The sequence below is a fragment of the Ambystoma mexicanum genome, chromosome 13 (assembly GCF_040938575.1).
Source record: "Ambystoma mexicanum isolate Mex_15411 chromosome 13, UKY_AmexF1_1, whole genome shotgun sequence".
NCBI lineage: Eukaryota > Metazoa > Chordata > Amphibia > Caudata > Ambystomatidae > Ambystoma > Ambystoma mexicanum.
The window spans coordinates 285,874,131-285,900,831 of NC_090938.1; positions in this window are offsets into that span (position 1 = coordinate 285,874,131).

Genomic DNA, 26,701 nt, shown 5'->3' on the forward strand with positions numbered 1-26,701 from the left:
ATAGGAAGGATCTCAGGTTTGGTATTGGAAGCATTGAGACATCACATCTCATGCTATAGGAAGGGTCTCAGGATTGGAATGGGAAGCAGTTGGATATCACATCTCATGCTATAGGAAGGGTCTCAGATTTGGTATAAGCATTGAGATATCACATCTCATGCTATAGGAAGGGTCTCAGGATTGGAATGGGAAGGAGTTGTATATGACATCTCAGGCCATAGGAAGTGTCTCAGGTTTGATATAAGCATTGAGATATCACATCTCTGCTATCGGAAGGGTCTCAGGATTGGAATGGGAAGGAGATGGATATCCCATCTGAGTTGGATATCCCATCTCATGTTATAGGAAGGGTCTCAGGTTTGGTATTAGAAACATTGAGATATCACATCTCATGCTATAGGAAGGGTCTCAGGATTGGAATGGGGAGGACTTGGATGTCACATCTCATGCTATAGGGAGCGTCTCAAGTTTGATATTAGAAGCATTGAGATAACAAATGTCATGATATCGGAAGGGTCTCAGGATTGGAATGGGAAGGAGTTGGATATCACATCTCATGATAAAGGAAGGGTCTAAGGTTTGGAAGGGGAAGGATTTGGATATCACATCTCATGTTATAGGACGGGTCTCAGGTTTGGTATTAGAAGCATTGAGATATCAAGTCTCATGGTATAGGAAGGGTCTCAGAATTGGAATGGGAAGAAGTTGGATATCACATCTCAAGCTATAGGAATGGTATCAGTATTGGATTTGGAAGGAGTTGGATATCCCATCTCATGCTATAGGAAAGGTCTCAGGTTGGAATGGGATGGAGTTGGATATCACATTTCATGTTATAGGAAGGGTCTCAGGATTCGAATGGGAAGGACTTGGATATCATATCTCATGCTATAGGAAGGCTCTCAGGTTTGGAAGGGGAAGGAGTTGGATATCACATTTCATGTTAGAGGAAGGATCTCAGGTTTGGTATTAGAGGCCTTGAGATATCACATCTCATGCTATAGGAAGGGTCTCAGGATTGGAATGGGAAGGAGTTGGATATCACATCTCAAGCTATAGGAAGGGTCTCAGGTTTGGTATAAGCATTGAGATATCACATCTCATTCTATAGGAAGGGTCTCAGGATTGGAATGGGAAGGAGTTGGATATCACATCTCATGTTATAGGAAAGATCTCAGGTTTGGTATTAGAAGCATTGAGACATCACATCTCATGTTATAGGAAGGGTCTCAGGATTGGAATGGGAAGAAGTTGGATATCACATCTCATGCTATAGGAAGGGTCTCAGGTTTGGAAGGGGAAGGAGTTGGATATCCAATCTCATGTTATAGGACTGGTCTCAGGTTTGGTATTAGAAGCATTGAGATATCACATTGCATGCTGTAGGAAGGATCTCAGGTTTGGAATGGGGAGGAATTGGATATCACATCTCATGTCATAGGAAGGATCTCAGGTTTGGTATTAGAAGCATTGAGATATCACATCTCATGCTATAGGAATGGTCTCCGGGTTGGAATGGGAAGGAGTTGGATATTACATTCTTGCTATAGGAAGGGTCTCATGTTTGGAATGGGAAGGAGTTGGATATCACATATTCTATAGGAAGGGTCTCAGGTTTGGAACGGGAAGGAGTTGGATATCCGATCTCATGTTATAGGAAGGGTCTCAGGTTTGGTATAAGCATTGAGATATCACATCTCTGCTATCAGAAGTGTCTCAGGATTGGAATGGGAAGGAGTTGGATATCCCATCTCATGTTATAGGACGGGTCTCAGGTTTGTTATTAGAATCATTGAGATATCATATTGCACGCTGCAGGAAGGGTCTAAGGATTGGAATGGGAAGGACTTGGATATCACATCTCATGCTATAGATAGGCTCTCAGATTTGGAAAGGGAAGGAGTTGGATATCACATTTCATGTTAGAGGAAGGATCTCAGGTTTGGTATTAGAGGCATTGAGATATCACATCTCATGCTATAGGAAGCGTCTCAGGATTGGAATGGGAAGGAGTTGGGTATCACATCTCATGCTATAGGAAGGGTCTCAGGATTGGTATAAGTATTGAGATATAACATCTCATGCTATAGGAAGGGTCTCAGGATTGGAATGGAAGGAGTTGGATATCACATCTCATGTTATAGGAAGGGTCTCAGGTTTGGTATAAGCATTGAGATATCACATCTCATGCTATAGGAAGGGTCTCAGGATTGGAATGGGAAGGAGTTGTATATGACATCTCATGCCGTAGGAAGGGTCTCAGGTTTCGTATAAGCATTGAGATATCACATCTCTGCTATCGGAAGGGTCTCAGGATTGGAATGAGAAGGAGTTGGATATCCCATCTCATGTTATAGGAAGAGTCTCAGGTTTGGTATTAGAAGCATTGGATATCACATATCATGCTATAGGAAGTGTCTCAGGATTGGAATGGGAAGGACTTGGATATCACATCTCATGCTATAGGGAGGGTCTCAAGTTTGATATTAGAAGCATTGAGATATCACATCTCATGCTATAGGAAGGGTCTCAGGATTGGAATGGGAAGGAGTTGGATATCACATCTCATGCTATAGGAAGGGTCTCAGGTTTGGTATAAGCAGTGAGATATCACATCTCATGCTATAGGAAGGGTCTCAGGATTGGAATGGGAAGGAGTTGGATATCACATCTCATGTTATAGGAAGGGTCTCAGGTTTGGTATTAGAAGCATTGAGATATCACATCTCATGCTGTAGGAAGGGTCTCAGGATTGGAATTGGAAGGAGTTGGATATCACATCTCATGCTATAGGAAGGATCACAGGTTTGGTATTAGAAGCATTGAGATATCACATCTCATGCTATCAGAAGGGTCTCAGGATTGGAATGGGAAGGAGTTGGATATCAGATCTCATGCTATAGGAAGGGTCTCAGGTTTGGAACGGGAAGGAGTTGGATATCATATCTCATGTTATAGGAAGAGTCTCAGGTTTGGTATAAGCATTGAGATATCACATCTCTGCTATTGGAGGTGTCTCAGGATTGGGATGGGAAGGAGTTGGATATCACATCTCATGCTATAGGAAGGGTATCAGGTTTGGAACGGGAAGGAGTTGGATATCCCATCTCATGTTATAGGACGGGTCTCAGGTTTGGTATTAGAAGCATTGAGATATCACATCGCATGCTGTAGGAAGGATCTCAGGTTTGGAATGGGAAGGAATTGGATATCACATCTCATGTCATAGGAAGTATCTCAGATTTGGTATTAGAAGCATTGAGATATCACATCTCATGCTATAGGAATGGTCTCAGGATTGGAATGGGTAGGAGTTGGATATTACATTCTTGCTATAGGAAGGGTCTCATGTTTGGAATGGGAAGGAGTTGGATATCACATATGCTATAGGAAGGGTCTCAGGTTTGGAACGGGAAGGAGTTGGATATCACATCTCATGCTATAGGTAGGCTCTCAGGTTTGGTATAAGCATTGAGATATCACATCTCATGCTATAGGAAGGGTCTCAGGATTGGAATGGGAAGGATTTGGATATCACATCTCATGCTATAGGAATGGTCTCAGGTTTGGCATAAGCATGGAGATATCACTTCTCATGCTATAGGAAGTGTCTCAGGATTGGAATGGGAAGGAGTTGGATATCACATCTCATGTTATAGGAAGGATCTCAGGTTTGGTATTAGAAGCATTGAGACATCACATCTCATGCTATAGGAAGGGTCTCAGGATTGGAATGGGAAGTAGTTGGATATCACATCTCATGCTAAAGGGAGGGTCTCAGGTTTGGAAGGGGAAGGAATTGGATATTACATCTCGTGTTATAGGAATGATCTCAGGTTTGGTATTAGAAGCATTCAGATATCACATCTCATGCTATCGGAAGGATCTCAGGTTTGGTATTAGAAGCATTGAGATATCAAATCTCATGCTATAGGAAGGGTCGCAGGATTGGAATGGGAAGGAGTTCGATATCACATCTCATGCTATGGGAAGGGTCTCAGGATTGGAATGGGAAGGAGTTTTATATGACATCTCATGCCATAGGAAGGATCTCAGGTTTGGTATTAGAAGCATTGAGACATAACATCTCATGTTATAGGAAGGGTCTCAGGATTGGAATGGGAAGGAGTTGGATATCACATCTCATGCTATAGGAAGGGTCTCAGGTTTGGTATAAGTATTGAGATATCACATCTCATGCTATAGGAAGGGTCTCAGGATTGGAATGGGAAGGAGTTGTATATGACATCTCATGCCACAGGAAGGGTCTCAGGTTTGGTATAAGCATTGAGATATCACATCTCTGCTATCGGAAGGGTCTCAGGATTGGAATGGGAAGGAGTTGGATATCCCATCTTACGTTATAGGAAGGGTCTCAGGTTTGGTATTAGAAGCATTGAGATATCACATCTCATGCTATAGGAAGGGTCTCAGGATTGGAATGGGAAGGACTTGGATATCACATCTCATTCTATAGGGAGGGTCTCACGTTTGAAAAGGGAAGGAGTTGGATATCACATTTCATGTTAGATGTAGGATCTCAGGTTTGGTATTAGAGGCATTGAGATATCACATCTCATGCTATCAGAAGGGTCTCAGGATTGGAATGGGAAGGAGTTGGATATCACATCTCATCCTAAAGGGAGGGTCTCAGGAATGGAAGGGGAAGGATTTGGATATCACATCTCATGTTATAGGAAGGATCTCAGGTTTGGTATTAGAGGCATTGAGATATCACATCTCATGCTAAAGGGAGGGTCTCAGATTTCGAAGGGGAAGGATTTGGATATCACATCTCTTGTTATAGGAAGGATCACAGGTTTGGTATTAGAAGCATTGAGATATCACATCTCATTCTATGGGAAGGGTCTCAGGATTGGAATGGGAAGGAGTTGGATATCGCATCTCATGCTATAGGAAGGGTCTCAGGTTTGGAACGGGAAGGAGTTAGATATCACATCTCATGTTATAGTAAGAGTCTCAGGTTTGGTATAAGCATTGAGATTTCACATCTCTGCTATCGGAGGTGTCTCAGGATTGGGATGGGAAGGAATTGGATATCACATCTCATGCTATAGGAAGGGTATCAGGTTTGGAACGGGAAGGAGTTGGATATCCCATCTCATGTTATAGGACGGGTTTCAGTTTTGATATTAGAAGCATTGAGATATCACATCACATGCTGTAGGAAGGGTCTCAGGTTTGGAATGAGAAGGATTTAGATATCACATCTCATGTCATAGGAAGGATCTCAGGTTTGGTATAAGCATTGAGATATCACATCTCTGCTATTGGAAAGGTCTCAAGATTGGAATGGGAAGGACTTGGATATCACAATTCATGTTATAGGAAGGGTCTCAGGTTTGGTATTAGAAGCATTGAGATATGACATCTCATGCTATAGGAAGGGTCTCAGGATTGGAATGGGAAGGACTTGGATATCACATCTCATGTTATAGGAAGGGTCTCAGGTTTGGTATTAGAAGCATTGAGATATCACATCTCATGCTATAGGAAGGGTCTCAGGAGTGGAATGGGAAGGAGTTGGATATCACATCTCATGATAAAGGAAGGGTCTAAGGTTTGGAAGGGGAAGGATTTGGATATCACATCTCATGTTATTGGACTGGTCTCAGGTTTGGTATTAGAAGCATTGAGATATCAAGTCTCATGGTATAGGACGGGAGTTTGATATCACATCTCATGCCATGGTATGGGTCTCAGGTTTTGTAGAAGCATTGGGATATCACATCTCATGCTATTGGAAGGATATCAGGATTAGATTTGGAAGGAGTTGGATATCACATCTCATGCTATAGGAAGGGTCTCAGGATTGGAATGGGAAGGAGTTGGATATCACATCTCATGTTATAGGAAGGATCTCAGGTTTGGTATTAGAAGCATTGAGATATCACATCTCATGCTATAGGAAGGGTCTCAGGATTGGAATGGGAAGGAGTTGGATATCACATCTCATGCTAAAGGAAGGGTCTCAGTTTTGGTAGAAGCATTGAGATATCACATCTCATGCTATAGGACGGGTCTCAGGATTGGAATGGGAAGGAGTTGGATATCACATCTCGTGCTATAGGAAGGGTCTCAGGTTTGGTATAAGCATTGAGATATCACATCTCTGCTATCGGAAGGGTCTCAGGATTGGAATGGGAAGGACTTAAATATCACATCTAATGCTATAGGGAGGGTCTCAGTATTGATATTAGAAGCATTGAGATATCACATCTAATGCTATCGGAAGGGTCTCAGGATTGGAATGGAAGGAGCTGGATATCACATCTCATGCTAAGACCTGATATACCCTTCCTATAAAATGAGATGGGAATATCCAACTCCTTCCCATTCCAATCCTAAGACCCTTCCGATAGCAGAGATGTGATATCTCAATGCTTATACCAAACCTGAGATCCTTCCTATAACATGAGGTGTGATATCCAACTCCTTCCCATTCCAATCCTGAGACACTTCCTATAGCATGAGATGTGATATCTCACTGCTTATACCAAACCTGATACCCTTCCTATAGCATGAGATGTGATATCCAACTCCTTCACATTCCAATCCTGAGACACTTCCTATAGCATGAGATGTGATATCTCAATGCTTCTAATACCAAACCTGAGACTCTTCCTATAACATGAGATGGGATATCCAACTCCTTCCCGTTCCAATCCTGAGACCCTTCCAAAAGCAGAGATGTGATATCTCAATGCTTATACCAAACCTGAGACCCTTCCTATGGCATGAGATGTCATATACATATCCTTCCCATTCCAATCCTGAGACCCTTCCTATAGCATGAGATGTGATATCTCAATGCTTATACCAAACCTGAGACCCTTCCTATAGCATGAGATGTGATATCCAACTCCTTCCCATTCCAATCCTGAGACCCTTCCTATAGCATGAGATGTGATATCTCAATGCCTCTAATACCAAACCTGAGATCCTTCCTCTAACATGAAATGTGATATCCAACACCTTCCCTTTCCAAACCTGAGAGCCTACCTATAGCTTGAGATGTGATATCCAAGTCCTTCCCATTCCAATCCTTAGACCCTTCCTACAGCATGCAATATGATATCTCAATGATTCTAATAACAAACCTGAGACCCATCCTATAACATGAGATGGGATATCCAACTCCTTCCCATTCCAACCCTGAGACACTTCCGATAGCAGAGATGTGATATCTCAATGCTTATACCAAACCTGAGACCCTTCCTATAACATGAGATGTGATATCCAACTCCTTCCAAATCCAATCCTGATACCCTTCCGATAGCATGAGATGTGATATCCCAATGCTTCTACCAAACCTGAGACCCATAATATGGCATGAGATGTGATATCAAACTCCTTCCCATTCCAATCCTGAGACCCTTCCTATAGCTTGAGATGTGATATCCAACTCCTTCCCATTCCAATTCTGAGACCCTTCCTATACCATGAGACTTGATATCTCAATGCTACTAATACCAAACCTGAGACCCGTCCTATAACATGAGATGTGATATCCAAATCCTTCCCCTTCCAAACCTTAGACCCTTCCTTTATCATGAGATGTGATATCCAACTCCTTCCCATTCCAATCCTGAGACCCTTCCGATATCATGAGATGTGATATCTCAATGCTTCTAATATCAAACTTGAGACCCTCCCTATAGCATGAGATGTGATATCCAAGTCCTTCCCATTCCAATCCTGAGACCCTTCCTATAACATGAGATGGGAATATCCAACTCCTTCCCATTCCAATCCTGAGACCCTTCCGATAACAGAGATGTGATATCTCAATGCTTATACCAAACCTGAGATCCTTCCTATAACATGACATGTAATATCCAACTTCTTCCCATTCCAATCCTGAGACACTTCCTATAGCATGAGATGTGATATCTCACTGCTTATACCAAACCTGAGACCCTTCCTATAGCATGAGATGTGATATCCAACGCCTTCCCATTCCAATCCTGAGACCCTTCCTATAGCATGAGATGAGATATCTCAATGCTTCTAATACCAAACCTGAGACTCTTCCTATAACATGAGATGGGGTATCCAACTCCTTCCCATTCCAATCCTGAGACCCTTCCGATAGTAGAGATGTGATATCTCACTGCTTATACCAAACCTGAGACCCTTCCTATAGCATGAGATGTGATATCCAACTCCTTCCCATTCCAATCCTGAGACCCTTCCTATAGCATGAGATGTGATATATCAATGCTTATACCAAACCTGAGACCCTTCATATAGCATGAGATGTGAAATCCAACTCCTTCCCATTACAATCCTGAGACCCTTCCTATAGCATGAGATGTGATGTCTCAATGCTTCTAATACCAAACCTGAGATCCTTCCTATAACATGAGATGTGATATCCAACTCCTTCCATTCCAATCCTGAGACCCTTCCTATAGCATGAGATGTGATATCTCAATGCTTCTAATATCAAACTTGAGACCCTCCCTATAGCATGAGATGTGATATCCAAGTCCTTCCCATTCCAATCCTGAGACACTTCCTATAGCATGAGATGTGATATCTCAATGCTTCTAATACCAAACCTGAGACTCTTCCTATAACATGAGATGGGATATCCAACTCCTTCCCATTCCAATCCTGAGACCCTTCCAAAAGCAGAGATGTGATATCTCAATGCTTATACCAAACCTGAGACCCTTCCTATGGCATGAGATGTCATATACATATCCTTCCCATTCCAATCCTGAGACCCTTCCTATAGCATGAGATGTGATATCTCAATGCTTATACCAAACCTGAGACCCTTCCTATAGCATGAGATGTGATATCCAAGTCCTTCCCATTCCAATCCTTAGACCCTTCCTATAGCATGCAATATGATATCTCAATGAATCTAATACCAAACCTGAGACTCTTCCTATAACATGAGATGGTATATCCAACTCCTTCCCATTCCAATCCTGAGACCCTTCCAAAAGCAGAGATGTGATATCTCAATGCTTATACCAAACCTGAGACCCTTCCTATGGCATGAGATGTCATATACATATCCTTCCCATTCCAATCCTGAGACCCTTCCTATAGCATGAGATGTGATATCTCAATGCTTATACCAGACCTGAGACCCTTCCTATAGCATGAGATGTGATATCCAAGTCCTTCCCATTCCAATCCTTAGACCCTTCCTATAGCATGCAATATGATATCTCAATGATTCTAATAACAAACCTGAGACCCGTCCTATAACATGAGATGGGATATCCAACTCCTTCCCATTCCAATCCTGAGACCCTTCCGATAGCAGAGATGTGATATCTCAATGCTTATACCAAACCTGAGACCCTTCATACGGCATGAGATGTCATATACAACTCCTTCCCATTCCAATCCTGAGACCCTTCCCATAGCATGAGATGTGATATCTCAATGCTTATACCAAACCTGAGACCCTTCATATAGCATGAGATGTGATATCCAACTCCTTCCCATTACAATCCTGAGTCGCTTCCTATAGCATGAGATGTGATGTCTCAATGCTTCTAATACCAAACCTGAGATCCTTCCTATAACATGAGATGTGATATCCAACTCCTTCCATTCCAATCTTGAGACCCTTCCTATAGCATGAGATGTGATATCTCAATGCTTCTAATATCAAACTTGAGACCCTCCCTATAGCATGAGATGTGATATCCAATTCCTTCCCATTCCAATCCTGAGACACTTCCTATAGCATGAGATGTGATATCTCAATGCTTCTAATACCAAACCTGAGACTCTTCCTATAACATGAGATGGGATATCCAACTCCTTCCCATTCCAATCCTGAGACCCTTCCAAAAGCAGAGATGTGATATCTCAATGCTTATACCAAACCTGAGACCCTTCTTATGTCATGAGATGTCATATACATATCCTTCCCATTCCAATCCTGAGACCCTTCCTATAGCATGAGATGTGATATCTCAATGCTTATACCAAACCTGAGACCCTTCCTATAGCATGAGATGTGATATCCAACTCCTTCCCATTCCAATCCTGAGACCCTTCCTATAGCATGAGATGTGATATCTCAATGTCTCTAATAACAAACCTGAGATCCTTCCTCTAACATGAAATGTGATATCCAACTGCTTCCCTTTCCAAACCTGAGAGCCTACCTATAGCATGAGATGTGATATCCAAGTCCTTCCCATTCCAATCCTTAGACCCTTCCTATAGCATGCAATATGATATCTCAATGCTTATACCAAACCTGAGACTCTTCCTATAACATGAGATGGGATATCCAACTCCTTCCCATTCCAATCCTGAGACACTTCCGATAGCAGAGATGTGATATCTCAATGCTTATACCAAACCTGAGACCCTTCCTATAACATGAGATGTGATATCCAACTCCTTCCCATTCCAAACCTGAGACCCTTCCTATAGCATATGTGATATCCAACTCCTTCCAATTCCAAACATGAGACCCTTCCCATAGCAAGAATGTAATATCCAACTCCTTCCCATTCCAATCCTGAGACCATTCCTATAGCATGAGATGTGATATCTCAATGCTTCTAATACCAAACCTGAGATCCTTCCTATGACATGAGATGTGATATCCAATTCCTTCCCATTCCAAACCTGAGAACCTTCCTACAGCATGCGATGTGATATCTCAATGCTTCTAATACCAAACCTGAGACCAGTCCTATAGCATGAGATGTGATATCCAACTCCTTCCCGTTCCAATCCTGAGACACTTCCGATTGCAGAGATGTGATATCTCAATGCTTATACCAAACCTGAGACTCTTCCTATAACATGAGATGTGATATCCAACTCCTTCCCGTTCCAAACCTGAGACCCTTCCTATAGCATGAGATGTGATATCCAACTCCTTCCCATTCCAATCCTGAGACCCTTCCGATAGCATGAGATGTGATATCTCAATGCCTCTAATACCAAACCTGAGATCCTTCCTATAACATGTGATGTGATATTCAATTCCTTCCCCTTCCAAACCTGAGACCCTCCCTTTAGCATGAGATGTGATATCCAACTCCTTCCCATTCCAATCATGAGACCCTTATGATAGCATGAGATGTGATATCTCAATGCCTCTAATACCAAACCTGAGATACTTCCTATAGCATGAGATGTGATCTCTCAATGCTTCTAATACCAAACCTGAGATCCTTCCTATAACATGAGATGTGATATCCAACTCCTTCCCATTCCAATCCTGAGACCCTTCTGATAGCATGAGATGTGATATCTCAATGCCTCTAATACCAAACCTGAGATCCTACCTCTAGCATGAAATGTGATATCCAACTCCTTCCCTTTCCAAACCTGAGAGCCTACCTATAGCATGAGATGTGATATCCAAGTCCTTCCCATTCCAATCCTTAGACCCTTCCTATAGCATGCAATATGATATCTCAATGATTCTAATAACAAACCTGAGACCCGTCCTATAACATGAGATGGGATATCCAACTCCTTCCCATTCCAATCCTGAGACACTTCCGATAGCAGAGATGTGATATCTCAATGCTTATACCAAACCTGAGACCCTTCCTATAACATGAGATGTGATATCCAACTCCTTCCAATTCCAAACATGAGACCCTTCCCATAGCAAGAATGTAATATCCAACTCCTTCCCATTCCAATCCTGAGACCATTCCTATAGCATGAGATGTGGTATCTCAATGCTTCTAATACCAAACCTGAGATCCTTCCTATGACATGAGATGTGATATCCAATTCCTTCCCATTCCAAACCTGAGACCCTTCCTAGAGCATGCGATGTGATATCTCAATGCTTCTAATACCAAACCTGAGACCAGTCCTATAACATGAGATGGGATATCCAACTCCTTCCCGTTCCAATCCTGAGACACTTCCGATTGTAGAGATGTGATATCTCAATGCTTATACCAAACCTGAGACTCTTCCTATAACATGAGATGTGATATACAACTCCTTCCCGTTCCAAACCTGAGACCCTTCCTATAGCATGAGATGTGATATCCAACTCCTTCCCATTCCAATCCTGAGACCCTTCCGATAGCATGAGATGTGATATCTCAATGCCTCTAATACCAAACCTGAGATCCTTCCTATAACATGTGATGTGATATTCAATTCCTTCCCCTTCCAAACCTGAGACCCTCCCTTTAGCATGAGATGTGATATCCAACTCCTTCCCATTCCAATCCTGAGACCCTTATGATAGCATGAGATGTGATATCTCAATGCCTCTAATACCAAACCTGAGATACTTCCGATAGCATGAGATGTGATATCTCAATGCTTCTAATACCAAACCTGAGATCCTTCCTATAACATGAGATGTGATATCCAACTCCTTCCCATTCCAATCCTGAGACCCTTCTGATAGCATGAGATGTGATATCTCAATGCCTCTAATACCAAACCTGAGATCCTACCTCTAAAATGAAATGTGATATCCAACTCCTTCCCTTTCCAAACCTGAGACCCTGCCTATAGCATGAGATGTGATATCCAAGTCCTTCCCATTCCAATCCTGAGACCCTTCCTACAGCATGCGATGTGATATCTCAATGCTTCTAATACCAAACCTGAGACCAGTCCTATAACATGAGATGGGATATCCAACTCCTTCCCGTTCCAATCCTGAGACACTTCCGATTGTAGAGATGTGATATCTCAATGCTTATACCAAACCTGAGACTCTTCCTATAACATGAGATGTGATATACAACTCCTTCCCGTTCCAAACCTGAGACCCTTCCTATAGCATGAGATGTGATATCCAACTCCTTCCCATTCCAATCCTGAGACCCTTCCGATAGCATGAGATGTGATATCTCAATGCCTCTAATACCAAACCTGAGATACTTCCTATAGCATGAGATGTGATCTCTCAATGCTTCTAATACCAAACCTGAGATCCTTCCTTTAACATGAGATGTGATATCCAACTCCTTCCCATTCCAATCCTGAGACCCTTCTGATAGCATGAGATGTGATATCTCAATGCCTCTAATACCAAACCTGAGATCCTACCTCTAGCATGAAATGTGATATCCAACTCCTTCCCTTTCCAAACCTGAGAGCCTACCTATAGCATGAGATGTGATATCCAAGTCCTTCCCATTCCAATCCTTAGACCCTTCCTATAGCATGCAATATGATATCTCAATGATTCTAATAACAAACCTGAGACCCGTCCTATAACATGAGATGGGATATCCAACTCCTTCCCATTCCAATCCTGAGACACTTCCGATAGCAGAGATGTGATATCTCAATGCTTATACCAAACCTGAGACCCTTCCTATAACATGAGATGTGATATCCAACTCCTTCCAATTCCAAACATGAGACCCTTCCCATAGCAAGAATGTAATATCCAACTCCTTCCCATTCCAATCCTGAGACCATTCCTATAGCATGAGATGTGGTATCTCAATGCTTCTAATACCAAACCTGAGATCCTTCCTATGACATGAGATGTGATATCCAATTCCTTCCCATTCCAAACCTGAGACCCTTCCTACAGCATGCGATGTGATATCTCAATGCTTCTAATACCAAACCTGAGACCAGTCCTATAACATGAGATGGGATATCCAACTCCTTCCCGTTCCAATCCTGAGACACTTCCGATTGTAGAGATGTGATATCTCAATGCTTATACCAAACCTGAGACTCTTCCTATAACATGAGATGTGATATACAACTCCTTCCCGTTCCAAACCTGAGACCCTTCCTATAGCATGAGATGTGATATCCAACTCCTTCCCATTCCAATCCTGAGACCCTTCCGATAGCATGAGATGTGATATCTCAATGCCTCTAATACCAAACCTGAGATCCTTCCTATAACATGTGATGTGATATTCAATTCCTTCCCCTTCCAAACCTGAGACCCTCCCTTTAGCATGAGATGTGATATCCAACTCCTTCCCATTCCAATCCTGAGACCCTTATGATCGCATGAGATGTGATATCTCAATGCCTCTAATACCAAACCTGAGATACTTCCGATAGCATGAGATGTGATATCTCAATGCTTCTAATACCAAACCTGAGATCCTTCCTATAACATGAGATGTGATATCCAACTCCTTCCCATTCCAATCCTGAGACCCTTCTGATAGCATGAGATGTGATATCTCAATGCCTCTAATACCAAACCTGAGATCCTACCTCTAAAATGAAATGTGATATCCAACTCCTTCCCTTTCCAAACCTGAGACCCTGCCTATAGCATGAGATGTGATATCCAAGTCCTTCCCATTCCAATCCTGAGACCCTTCCTATAGCATGAGATGTGATATCTCAATGTCTCGTCGTCGTGCATTCAGCAGCAGAGTTGAGTAAAAGACGTCCCAAACGAAGGAACCCGCACAGTTTGTTACCACAGCAGGGCAACGGAGCGGCGGTGTGTATCTGAGCCAAATGTACACTACTCACTTCAGACCTGGGAACGCCAAGTGTACGAATCATGTGAGAGTGACAAGGACTCGATATACTACACAACCTGGCGGCGGTTACAGAGCAAGACTCCTGTGTAGGCTGGTCTGTCTGCTGGATGGCCCAGAGACGCTTCCGAAGGCTTACTAGCAGGAGATGGTGAAGATGCCGAGAATAGCTGTCCCCGCTATTCCAAGGGTCGAAGTACCAGTACAGGCCTTGTGGTTCGATCAAATGTGAAAAGGGTTTCACAAGGCGACAGCAGTGCAGAGGAGCAGTCCTTCAGCGGGTCACCAGCGATTCCTCGGTTCATCCTCTTGGTTGCAGGATACTTGGCTCCTGTATTCCTTCGTTCGTGAGAACTCAGGAGATCGACATGGTAGTGGTGTTTCCAGCCCCCTCTTATCCACGGTTCCCTTCGCGCCAAAACGGAGGGGACCCAATGGGAGATCCGCTCATCAACACTCACACCATTCGTGGACCTATCACGGACCACGGTGGTCCCAGGCATTCACACCACCCTAGACTCTCTGGCACCCAGGATGTGTATTGGGACCAGACATCCCAGCCCACATCCTGGAGGCACACACAAGACATGTAGAAGCCCGCGAAAGCATCTGTGTTTCGCGGGAAAGTACATGCCCAAATAAGGAAGGCCCCAGGTCGGCTCGACCTGGGGAAGGTGAAGGGAGCAAGATGGTCAGCGGACAGGACAAAGGAGCCTCGTGGTCTGGCCATTTTGGGCTCTAGGCCACCATTTTGGGTTAAGCGCGAGAAACGTGCTTAGAACGCCAAAAGGAGCTCAAAACACAATAAACGATCGCTGCCACCATTCCCGTCCGTGAATCACTTGCACCGATCAGTTACAATCCTGGAAGAGTATCTAGGGCCTGTAGAAGGCTAGAGACCCAAGAGAGCAGTAACTTATCTTACAGTGCCCTCTTGTGTCATGTTGCACGAAAGCCGCAACATGATAAAAGAAACTACGGAAACGAGCGTTTCCTGGTACTGACTGTCTTAAGGGCATGACAGTTTCCCCGTAAGAAAGGAGCGAAAGCCCAGAGGAGTGCGGCAAAGGCTGCACTTCTCTGGCAAAGTCGAGAACAAGGTGAAAAACAACAGCAAAAAGTTTAGGGGTTGCCACATGGAAGGAAAATTACCTACAATTACGAAATCTTTCCTAACACTCGCCCCTCCCAGACTATGGACAGGGGGAACTAATCCACCCCTGGATGAGTCTCTTGTTCAGGTCGGTTAAACATTCTGCACAACCCATCAGCATTGCTATGTTGGACACCTGGCCTATGCTCAATAGTGAAGTCGAAGCCTTGTAGACTTATGGACCACCTAAGCAACTTTGGATTCTCCCCCTTCATGTTTATTAGCCACTTTAAGGGCTTATGGTCAGTTTGCACAGTGAAGTGGGTCCCATAGAGGTAGGGCCTCAGCTTCCTTAGGGCCCACACAACAGAGAAACATTCTTTCTCTACCGTGGACCATCTGAGCTCTCTGTCCTTAAACTGGCGACTAATAAAACCAATAGGGTGTTCCTTACCCTTCTCATCTACTTGCGATAGTACAGCTCCTATCCCAGTGTCAGAGGCGTCCGTCTGCACGATAAAAGGTCTTTGATAATCAGGGGCCCTGAGGACAGGGGCCTGGCACAAGGAGTCTTTTAAGCCATTGAAGGCCTTCTCACACTCGTCGGTCCAAGTTACCTTCTTGGGTTTCTTCAGAGTTGTGAGGGCAGTCAGAGGGGCAGCTATGGTGCCATAGTCTGCCACAAAATTGCGGTAATACCCCGTGAGTCCTAAGAAGGCTCTCACTTGGGTTTGTGTAGTGGGGGTAGGCCAGTCTTGTACTGCTTGTACTTTACTGGGTACAGGCTGTATCCTCCCTCCACCTACTTCATGTCCAAGGTAAAACACTGAGCCTTGTCCAATCTGGCATTTACTAGCCTTTATGGTCAAGTGTGCTTTCTGAAGAGCCTGGAGCACAATCCCGAGGTGTTTCACATGGTCTTCCCAGGTGGCACTGAAAACTGCTATATCGTCCAGATATGCAAGACAGAATTCGTCCAACCCATTCAAAACATGATGCACAAGCCTCTGGAAAGTGGCAGGTGCATTCTTCAACCCGAACGGCATTACCCGGAATTGGTAAAGGCCGTCTGGAGTAGAAAACGCTGTCTTCTCCTTGGCATGTTGTGCTAAAGCTATTTGCCAATAGCCAGCAGTGAGGTCAAACGTGCTGAGGTACTTGGAGGCACCCAAAGTATCCACCAGCTCATCTGTTCGAGGCAAGGGGTGTGCATCTGTCTTGGTGACAGCATTCAGAGCCCTGTAATCCACGCAGAACCTCAATTCAGAAGTGCCTGCCTTTGGAACGAAAACCACAGGGCTGGACCAAGGACTACTAGAGGGTTCAATCACCCCAAGGTCTAACATCTTGTTGACCTCGGTCTTAATATAAGACCGTACTTTGTCTGACATCCTGTATCCCCTACTTTTGGTAGGTACACTGTCTCCTGTGTCTATGTTATGTTTGCACCAAGGTGTCAAACCAGGCGACTGTGAAAACAGGGGGGAAAACTGCCTAAGCAAACTTTTCACCTCAGCCTGCTGATCAGAAGTCAGGTGAGGGGCCCCTCGGACACCCTCAAAGGAGCTATCTGAAGGACCGCTTTGGAACAGGTCGGGGAGAGGTTCAGACTCCTCTTCCTCAACATCTGAAGCCAGTAACAGTGCTGCGATTTCGACTCTTGGGACGAAAGCCTTCAGCCTATTCACGTGAAACACTTTTGGAGCCTGTCCAGGCCTTCCAAGGTCCACTAAATAGTTAACCTCACCCAGGGGCTCCACCACTGTGTAAGGGCCTGACCATTTGTCCTGTAAAGCTCAAGGCCTTATGGGATTCATGATCAGGACTTGCTGACCAGGTGTAAAGTTGATGAGGGAAGCTTTCTGGTCGTACCAATGTTTCACCAGTGCTTGTCCTGCCTTCAATTTATCACTAGCCAAGCCCATCAGAAGTACCATCCGTTTTCTGAGCCCTAGCACATAATCAACTACGTTGGTAGTAACAGGGGGAGTGGGCATCTCCCATCCCTCTTTGACTATGGCTAAGGGTCCCCGTACAGGATGACCAAACAGAAGTTTGAAGGGGCTGAAGCCAACACCCTCCTGTGGTACCTCTCGGTAGGCAAACAGTAAGCATGGTAAAAGAAGATCCCATTGTCTTCTCTGAAGCTTCTCCAGAGCCCCAATCATGCTTTTTAACGTTCTGTTGAAACGTTCCACCAGACCATTGGTCTGGGGGTGGTATGCAGAAGAGAACTTGTAGGTGACCCCACATTCTTTCCACATAGCCTGCATATACTTCGACATAAAGTTGCTGCCACGATCTGACACAACTTCTTTAGGGAAGCCAACCCTAGTAGATATGCCAAGTAAAGCTTTTGCAACTGACTTGGCAGTTACAGTTTTCAATGGGATGGCCTCAGGATATCTGGTTGCATGGTCGACCAGCACCAGGATAAACCTATTGCCCGAGGATGTTTGCGGGTCAAGGGGACCAACGATGTCGATCCCTACCCTTTCAAATGGTACCCCCACAACTGGGAGCGGTACCAACGGAGCTTGGATTGTCGAGCCAACCTTACCAGATAACTGGCAGGAGGCACAACTCCTGCAGTGACTTTCTACTTGCAGCCCCATCTTGGGCCAGTAGAAGTGCATGGATAACCTTTGCTTGCTCCTCTTAATACCAAGGTGACCAGCAAGGAGCACTTCATGTGCCAACTGCAGGAGGAAGGGCCTAACAGCAAGGGGAACCACCAACCTCCTATGGTCTCCTTCTGTAGACTCTGTGGGCTCACTATACAGGAGTCCACCTTCCCAATACATCCTATGCGTCCCAGGAGGTTCACCCTCAAGCTGGGAGCAGGCCTGTCTCCTTAGGCCTTCCAGAGATGGGCACTCACGTTGGCCTTTACTGAATTGGTCCCTGTCAGGACCTCCTTCAACTTACAAGTCTTTTAGTTCAGGGTGGTCGTTGGGGACAAATACTTCAGGCATCGCCACCTCCTCGTCAGGCCCGGGCGATTGACCAACTTCCTCCACCGCAGTGGTAGGCGAGCTCGGGGGAATATTCTCTTTCCCTCGTCTTGACTTGTTGACTCCTTTCGCCTTGGGTTTCCCCTTCGGCTGGGGCGGTGTATTGGTCTTGGCCAATGCTGCCCGTGCTTGAGACCGTGTGTAGGGTCTTTCGGCAGTGTCTCCTACGAGCCCTAAAGCTCTGAGATCATTACCTAACAAGACCTTTCCCGGGACGTTTCTCTGAATGCTCACTGGAATCCTGACTGCTGTACCATTTAAAGTAAGATTTACAGGTATTACTGGGAACATACGGAGTGGGCCGTCAGCCAACTTAGTGGGCATCAGAGTAGCTCTGGCAACTTCCTCTGAGTCTACCAAGGTAGAATCCACTACAGTTCGACTGCACCCACTATCCCTAAGAGCTGGAGTATCTACTCCATTGATCAGCACACTGTCTTTAAAGTAGTGCTTGGTATTATCTGTAATCCTAGCATAAGCCTCTGCGACTTTAGGCTCCCAGCAACCCAGGGAAACTAAAACTACCTCAGCCTCTATCCCGCTGGGAAATGAGTCTGAGGAGAAGGATGCTCCTGTAATCTCTTCTTCCTCGTAGGAGGAGAAGGCCAGATTAGCGGAGTGGACCCCCAAAGGTCAAACCTTACACCGGGGATCCCCCTTCACGTGGTCAGTTGCTCCACAAGCAAAACAAGATCCATTGGGTCTGTTTACATAGGGAGGCTTATTGTAACCAGAGTTCTGTTTCGGAGGCTGACCTCCACTACCCTGTGAGTTCTCTTGTGTCTTACCCTTATTTTTCTTTTTGTGGCCCTTTTGAGAAGAAGATTTATCAGATTCTCCACCCTCCTTATCTTTGGACTTTTTCCCTTCCTCCTGCTTACCAGGATGAGTTTTGTCCTTATGGGACACTCGATGTGACACCCATAAGTCTGCTGCAATGGCCAGCTTCTTAGGATCTATCTCCTTCGAATCGGCCAAATGCTGCTTAAGCTCCGGGGAAGAAGATGCAAAAATGTGTTCCAGCATGACAAGATTTATCATGCCTTCGAAGGTAGAAACCTTATAACCTTCGACCCAGCCAGTTAAGTTTTTCAAGGATTCAGTGACATAAGATACCCAAGTACCACCTTCCTTTTTCTTATACTCTATGAATCGTTTCAAATATTGGGCCGGAGTCTTCCCAAACTTTAAAATGAGAGTTTGCTTTAACATTGCGAAATCAGCTTGCTCAGCCTTCGACATTTCCATAAAGGCACTACAGTGACAATGGGGCAGTCTGCTGAGTAACCAGGCAATCTTATCAGCATTGTCAACTTGTTGAACTTCGCATGCATAATCAAACGCATTCATCCAGTCCATAATGTCATTCCTTTCCTCATACACAATGACCAGATCTTTCGGAAACCGTGGATGAGAGGAGGCCCCAGACCCATGTCCAGGACCCTTGGACCCATTTGCAACCTGAAGCTTGGCCAGTTCCAACTGGTGATCCCTGTCTTTCTGTTTTTCTGACTGTTCGATTTTTAGTTTGGCTATGCTGAATTCAAGCTCCTTCTGCCTAAACCGCAGCTCTTGCTTCTTGAATTCAAGCATAGCCTCCCCATCAACACTGGCAGAGGAAACATTAGACATCTCATCCTCCCTGTCCTCGTGGTCGCGGTGGATCAGTGCAGCGGCAGAACCGTCGGTTCTACCAGTGAGAGCAGCCCCACCTCCTTCCGCACTGTCCTCAGAAGTTATAGCGTCAAGCTGCGCTTCTTGCCACGCCACGATTCTTTGGATCATATCCAATTTCGTGCCTTGAGAGGAAACACCTCTCTCCGCACACATTTTTTTCAATGTTTCTGATTTGGAAGCATTTAAAGTTAACAAGGTATTTGTTTCCATACTGTTAGATAGGACTATGGCCTTTTTAAAGTTATACTACAACAATTCACTACGTGTCCTGGTAGGAATAACTTGAAATGCCTTAGTTCGTGCGCAACACTGGATACCTTCAGTCGTATCCCACCGCTGTACACCAATTTGTTAAGACGGATTTCTGAACTCTGTCCTGGTGGCGCAGAAGTTCAGAAGGCCAACCTAATTACTTGGAACAGGGTAACCTCTGGACAAGCCAGACCAATCAAGGTAGCGATCGCGGCGGTCAAGACTAGGTCTCAAGAGGGGTGAGGGTGAATGAAAGCCTGCAATGAGCACACAAAGCAAGGACACTTACAAACTACTCCAAACAGGTGCTATATTAAAAATATATACACATTTATTCCAAGGCCTTTAAAACAATGACCGTAGCGAGAAATCACAATACAACTCTAGTAAACCAACACATACCATACCAATACAATATATATACAAATACAAACAAGTCTCAAGCGTTAGATGCACGAAATGTGTAGTCCACCTAAAAGGGAAGGAAAACAGGCAGTGTGAAATAATGCTTAGACCCAGTCCGCCTTCAGAGGCACCTAACTAAAAGGAAGTCCGAGCCCTACGAAGAGAGGAGCCTTGTGCTCAAAAGTACCTGCACACGCTGGTGCCAACGGGCAAAAGGGGAGTCTCTTCGAGGGAGATCAGGCAGTTCAGTTTAGTGCACAAACGAAGAACAACAGTGTTCCGCGACTCAAGCGCAGCCTCCACTGTGGGCAGAAGCAGAGCGCGAGTACGGAAAGGCGTGCTGTTTTGACACAGCGGGGAAAAGCTATGGGCTCCTGCAGGAGGGCGACCAGTTCCTAGCTATGCTACTCACCGGACCCCGATGCAAGCAGACCCAGGCTTCTCCGCATCAGTTTCAGTCGCTGGCAGGTTCAGAAGAGCAGGGGACGTCTCGTCGTCGTGTTGAGTCTGCAGCAGCAGAGTTGAGTAAAAGACGTCCCAAACGAAGGAACCCGCACAGTTTGTTACCACAGCAGGGCAACGGAGCGGCCGTGTGTATCTGAGCCAAATGTACACTACTCACTTCAGACCTGGGGACGCCAAGTGTACGAATCGTGTGAGAGTGACAAGGACTCGATATACTACACAACCTGGTGGCGGTTACAGAGCAAGACTCCTGTGTAGGCTGGTCAGTCTGCTGGATGGCCCAGAGACGCTTCCGAAGGCTTACTAGCAGGAGATGGTGAAGATGCCGAGAATAGCTGTCCCCGCTATTCCAAGGGTCGAAGTACTAGTACAGGCCTTCTGGTTCGATCAAAGGTGAAAAGGGTTTCACAAGGCGACAGCAGTGTAGAGGAGCAGTCCTTCAGCGGGTCACCAGCGATTCCTCGGTTCAGCCTCTTGGTTGCAGGATACTTGGCTCCTGTATTCCTTCGTTCGTGAGAACTCAGGAGATCGACATGGTAGTGGTGTTTCCAGCCCCCTCTTATCCACGGTTCCCTTCGCGCCAAAACGGTGGGGACCCAATGGGAGATCCGCTCATCAACACTCACACCATTCGTGGACCTATCATGGACCACGGTGGTCCCAGGCATTCACACGGGACCAGACATCCCAGCCCACATACTGGAGGCACACACAAGACATGTAGAAGCCCGCGAAAGCATCCGTGTTTCGCGGGAAAGTACATGCCCAAATAAGGAAGGCCCCGGGTCGGCTCGACCTGGGGAAGGTGAAGGGAGCAAGACGGTCAGCGGACAGGACAAAGGAGCCTCGTGGTCTGGCCATTTTGGGAGCCAGGCCACCATTTTGGGTTAAGTGCAATAAACGTGCTTAGAACGCCAAAAGGAGCTCAAAACACAAGAAACGATCGCTGCCACCATTCCCGTCCGTGAATCACTTGCACCGATCAGTTACAATCCTGAAAGAGTATCTAGGGCCTGTAGCAGGCTAGAATCCCAAGAGAGCAGCAATTTAGCTTACAGTGCCCTCTTGTGTCATGTTGCACGAAAGCCGCAACATGATAAAAGAAACTACGGAAAACAGCGTTTCCCGGTACTGACTGTCTTAAGGGCATGTCAGTTTCCCCGTAAGAAAGGAGCGAAAGCCCAGAGGAGTGCGGCAGAAGGCTGCACTTCTCTGGCAAAGTCGAGAACAAGGTGAAAAACAACAGCAAAAAGTTTAGGGGTTGCCACATGGAAGGAAAATTACCTACAATTATTAAATCTTTCCTAACAGATATCACATCTCATGTTATAGGAAGAGTCTCAGGTTTGGTATAAGCATTGAGATATCACATCTCTGCAATCGGAAGTGTCTCAGGATTGGGATGGGAAGGAGTTGGATATCCCATCTCATGTTATAGGACGGGTCTCAGGATTGTTATTAGAATCATTGAGATATCATATTGCATGCTGTAGGAAGGGTCTAAGGATTGGAATGGGAAGGACTTGGATATCACATCTCATGCTATGGATAGGCTCATATCATATCCCAATGCTTCTACCAAACCTGAGACCCATACTATGGCATGAGATGTGATATCAAACTCATTCCCATTCCAATCCTGAGACTCTTCCTATAGCTTGAGATGTGATATCCAACTCCTTCCCATTCCAATTCTGAGACCCTTCCTATGCCATGAGACTTGATATCTCACTGCTTCTAATACCAAACCTGAGACCCGTCCTATAACATGAGATGTGATATCCAAATCTTTCCCCTTCCAAACCTTAGACCCTTCCTTTATCATGAGATGTGATATCCAAGTCCTTCCCATTCCAATCCTTAGACCCTTCCTACAGCATGCAATATGATATCTCAATGATTCTAATAACAATCCTGAGACCCGTCCTATAACATGAGATGGGATATCCAACTCCTTCCCATCCCAATCCTGAGACACTTCCGATTGCAGAGATGTGATATCTCAATGCTTATACCAAACCTGAGACTCTTCCTATAACATGAGATGTGATATCTGTTAGGAAAGATTTAATAATTGTAGGTAATTTTCCTTCCATGTGGCAACCCCTAAACTTTTTGCTGTTGTTTTTCACCTTGTTCTCGACTTTGCCAGAGAAGTGCAGCCTTCTGCCGCACTCCTCTGGGCTTTCGCTCCTTTCTTACGGGGAAACTGACATGCCCTTAAGACAGTCAGTACCGGGAAACGCTGTTTTCCATAGTTTCTTTTATCATGTTGCGGCTTTCGTGCAACATGACACAAGAGGGCACTGTAAGCTAAGTTGCTGCTCTCTTGGGATTCTAGCCTTCTACAGGCCCTAGATACTCTTTCAGGATTGTAACTGATCAGTGCAAGTGATTCACGGACGGGAATGGTGGCAGCGATCGTTTCTTGTGTTTTGAGCTCCTTTTGGCGTTCTAAGCACGTTTCTCGCACTTAACCCAAAATGGTGGCCTGGCTCCCAAAATGGCCAGACCACGAGGCTCCTTTGTCCTGTCCGCTGACCGTCTTGCTCCCTTCACCTTCCCCAGGTCGAGCCGACCCGGGGCCTTCCTTATTTGGGCATGTACTTTCCCGCGAAACACGGATGCTTTCGCGGGCTTCTACATGTCTTGTGTGTGCCTCCAGTATGTGGGCTGGGATGTCTGGTCCCGTGTGAATGCCTGGGACCACCGTGATCCGTGATAGGTCCACGAATGGTGTGAGTGTTGATGAGCGGATCTCCCATTGGGTCCCCACCGTTTTGGCGCGAAGGGAACCGTGGATAAGAGGGGGCTGGAAACACCACTACCATGTCGATCTCCTGAGTTCTCACGAACGAAGGAATACAGGAGCCAAGTATCCTGCAACCAAGAGGCTGAACCGAGGAATCGCTGGTGACCCGCTGAAGGACTGCTCCTCTGCACTGCTGTCGCCTTGTGAAACCCTTTTCACCTTTGATTGAACCAGAAGGCCTGTACTAGTACTTCGACCCTTGGAATAGTGGGGACAGCTATTCTCGGCATCTTCACCATCTCCTGCTAGTAAGCCTTCGGAAGCGTCTCTGGGCCATCCAGCAGACTGACCAGCCTACACAGGAGTCTTGCTCTGTAACCGCCACCAGGTTGTGTAGTATATCGAGTCCTTGTCACTCTCACACGATTCGTACACTTGGCGTTCCCAGGTCTGAAGTGAGTAGTGTACATTTGGCTCAGATACACACGGCCGCTCCGTTGCCCTGCTGTGGTAACAAACTGTGCGGGTTCCTTCGTTTGGGACGTCTTTTACTCAACTCTGCTGCTGCAGACTCAACACGACGACGAGACGTCCCCTGCTCTTCTGAACCTGCCAGCGACTGAAACTGACGCGGAGAAGCCTGGGTCTGCTTGCATCGGGGTCCGGTGAGTAGCATAGCTAGGAACTGGTCGCCCTCCTGCAGGAGCCCATAGCTTTTCCCCGCTGTGTCAAAACAGCACGCCTTTCCGTACTCGCGCTCTGCTTCTGCCCACAGTGGAGGCTGCGCTTGAGTCGCGTAACACTGTTGTTCTTCGTTTGTGCACTAAACTGAACTGCCTGATCTCCCTCGAAGAGACTCCCCTTTTGCCCGTTGGCACCAGCGTGTGCAGGTACTTTTGAGCACAAGGCTCCACTCTTCGTAGGGCTCGGACTTCCTTTTAGTTAGGTGCCTCTGAAGGCGGACTGGGTCTAAGCATTATTTCACACTGCCTGTTTTCCTTCCCTTTTAGGTGGACTACACATTTCGTGCATCTAACGCTTGAGACTTGTTTGTATTTGTATATATATTGTATTGGTATGGTATGTGTTGGTTTACTAGAGTTGTATTGTGATTTCTCGCTACGGTCATTGTTTTAAAGGCCTTGGAATAAATGTGTATATATTTTTAATATAGCACCTGTTTGGAGTAGTTTGTAAGTGTCCTTGCTTTGTGTGCTCATTGCAGGCTTTCAGTCACCCTCACCCCTCTTGAGACCTAGTCTTGACCGCCGCGATCGCTACCTTGATTGGTCTGGCTTGTCCAGAGGTTACCCTGTTCCAAGTAATTAGGTTGGCCTTCTGAACTTCTGCGCCACCAGGACAGAGTTCAGAAATCCGTCTTAACAAATTGGTGTACAGCGGTGGGATACGACTGAAGGTATCCAGTGTTGCGCACGAACTAAGGCATTTCAAGTTATTCCTACCAGGACACGTAGTGAATTGTTGTAGTATAACTTTAAAAAGGCCATAGTCCTATCTAACAGTATGGAAACAAATACCTTGTTAACTTTAAATGCTTCCAAATCAGAAACATTGAAAAAAATGTGTGACGCTATAACTTCTGAGGACAGTGCGGAAGGAGGTGGGGCTGCTCTCACTGGTAGAACCGACGGTTCTGCCGCTGCACTGATCCACCGCGACCACGAGGACAGGGAGGATGAGATGTCTAATGTTTCCTCTGCCAGTGTTGATGGGGAGGCTATGCTTGAATTCAAGAAGCAAGAGCTGCGGTTTAGGCAGAAGGAGCTTGAATTCAGCATAGCCAAACTAAAAATCGAACAGTCAGAAAAACAGAAAGACAGGGATCACCAGTTGGAACTAGCCAAGCTTCAGGTTGCAAATGGGTCCAAGGGTCCTGGACATGGGTCTGGGGCCTCCTCTCATCCACGGTTTCCGAAAGATCTGGTCATTGTGTATGGGGAAAGGAATGACATTATGGACTGGATGAATGCGTTTGAGTATGCATGCGAAGTTCAACAAGTTGACAATGCTGATAAGATTGCCTGGTTACTCAGCAGACTGCCCCATTCTGGCTGTAGTGCCATTATGGAAATGTCGAAGGCTGAGCAAGCTGATTTCGCAATGTTAAAGCAAACTCTCATTTTAAAGTTTGGGAAGACTCCGGCCCAATATTTGAAACGATTCATAGAGTATAAGAAAAAGGAAGGTGGTACTTGGGTATCTTATGTCACTGAATCCTTGAAAAACTTAACTGGCTGGGTCGAAGGTTATAAGGTTTCTACCTTCGAAGGCATGATAAATCTTGTCATGCTGGAACACATTTTTGCATCTTCTTCCCCGGAGCTTAAGCAGCATTTGGCCGATTCGAAGGAGATAGATCCTAAGAAGTTGGCCATTGCAGCAGACTTATGGGTGTCACATCGAGTGTCCCATAAGGACAAAACTCATCCTGGTAAGCAGGAGGAAGGGAAAAAGTCCAAAGATAAGGAGGGTGGAGAATCTGATAAATCTTCTTCTCAAAAGGGCCACAAAAAGAAAAATAAGGGTAAGACACAAGAGAACTCACAGGGTA